We start from the raw sequence: 2119 nt of genomic DNA on the forward strand, positions 1-2119 counted from the left end.
CCTCATGGTGCAAACTAGCTTATCAATACATGTTTCAAGCCATAGCAGCTGTCCAAACGAAGCAGAAATATGGCAAACTCAAATTAAGACAAACAGCTTTATGTATTTTGACACACTGGTTAAAAGGAGTCCTGTAAACAGTGAAGAATATGTTTCCCAGCATTTCCATTTGATGTAAGTATGAAAAGAGATTCTGTTCTCTTTGCTGCCAGACCCCTGCCACCACGGGTCACATGTCTGCTTCTGGAAAGGGCCTGTCCCAGTCAGCTCTACCCTACCGACATAGGCTCTTCACCTGACTGAAATTGACATTTGACAACATGAAGAATCAGATTTAAACTGGGCAAGAAAGGCCTGACTCTCTCTTGAAGAGGTGTAATCCTGAGGGACTCACATGTCTGTTTTGTAACTGGCAATACAACCTTGAGGATTCTTAAGTTCAAAGGCCTTGCCCTGATCTCCCTGAGGTTCTCTACCATTTGATTAAGAAAGGAGTCACTGTCTGTAATCATATTGAGGGGAACAGAAAGGGTAAGGATACCAAATTCTGCCTGATTTGGATAGAGAGCAGAATTCACCAGTTTGGGTCCTTAGTGTAAGACTAAGCGGGATCTCCCGCCCACTTGGAAATACGAGTTGTTCACAGCCTCTTCTCCAGTAGTATAAACTCTCTCGAGTGTGCGAGCAATAAAATCACTTTAAATGTGTGTGTGTGTGTGTGTGTGTGAGAGAGAGAGAGAGAGAGAGAGAGAGAGAGAGAGAGAGAGAGACTCGCAGTCTTTTTAACTCTCTTAAGTTCTGTACTATTTCTACTTAAACTTTTTTGAGATTTATTTATCTATTTTTATTTTGTGTGTATGGGTGTTTTGCCTGCATGTGTGTCTGTACCACATGTTTGTCTTTTGCTAGCAGAATCTAGAAGAGGACATAGACTCCCTCCCCTGTTGCCGGAGTTAAAGATCATTGTGATCTGTCTTGTGGGTGCTGGTAAAAAAAACAATGTATATTAAATATATATATATATATACATATATCAGAAATATACTATATAATTTCATATGTGATATTTATATCTATATATAAATATGTGGATCTCAATATTTCTAGGAAAATAATCAACATTTTGCTGTGCTTTTTAGTTTATTTATTTTTTAAAGTATTTATTTTATTTTTATATATGTGTCTCTGTATATGCAAGCATACCTGAGGATGCCAAGGAGTCCAGACGAGAGCACTGTATAACCTAGGTCTGGAGTTACAGGCAGTTTTGAGCCTCCAAACAGTGGTGCTAGGAACCAAACTCCAGTCCTCTTTAAGAGCAGCAAGCACTTCTAAGTCCTGAGCCATCTCTTCAGCCCCAGGGCTCCATTTCCAGCTGACACAATGTTACCTGCCAGCTTCCAAATGGAAAGCACAGAGCTGCACAGAGCTGCAGTCTGGCCTTTAACTTGAAGAACATTTGATGACGTCTCTTTACTGAACTAGGTTCTGTGTTTCCTGAGACCATCATCCCTTGTTTCACGTTCAAACCTTACCCAGGCCGTTGCTTGTTGGCAGCACCTACATTTGTGAGCAACGGCTTTTAAGAATGAAGTACACTAAAAATAAGAACTAAGGTATCAGATGCAATTACATACAAACTGTGCTGGCTGGTCTTATGCCAACTCGATGCACAAGCTAGAGTTACCTGAAAGGAGGTAACCTCAATTGAGAAGATGCCTCCCTAAGATCCAGCTGCAAGACATTCATCTTTCTTCTTCTTCTTCCTTTTAAAAATCTATTCTTCTCCCATACAATGTATCCCAACCACAGCCCCCCTCCCTCCACTTCTCCCAGACTCTCCTCTCCCCTCCCCCCATTCACAGCTCCTCCATTTCCCTTAAGAAAAGAAGGTTGCTATCCCAGGGATAGCAATCAAACTTGGCATAACAAGATGCAATAAGACTAAGCACAAACCCTCAGTATCAAGGCTGGATGAGGCAATCCAGCAGGAGAAAAAGGGTCACGAGAATAGGCAAAAGAGTAAAAGACAGCCCCCACTCCCACTGTTAAGAGTTCCACTAAACCCCCAAGCTAAGCCATCACAAGGTACATGCAGAGGACCTAGCGCAGACCCGTG

General features: G+C 42.0%; 1 pseudogene; it reads left to right on the plus strand.

Moving 5' to 3' along the window:
• Positions 1-233: 233 nt before the first annotated feature.
• LOC130872703 (40S ribosomal protein S13-like) lies at positions 234-666 on the plus strand (annotated as a pseudogene).
• The last annotated feature ends 1453 nt before the right edge of the window (positions 667-2119 follow it).

The sequence above is a fragment of the Chionomys nivalis genome, chromosome 4 (assembly GCF_950005125.1).
Source record: "Chionomys nivalis chromosome 4, mChiNiv1.1, whole genome shotgun sequence".
NCBI classification, from domain to species: Eukaryota; Metazoa; Chordata; class Mammalia; order Rodentia; family Cricetidae; genus Chionomys; species Chionomys nivalis.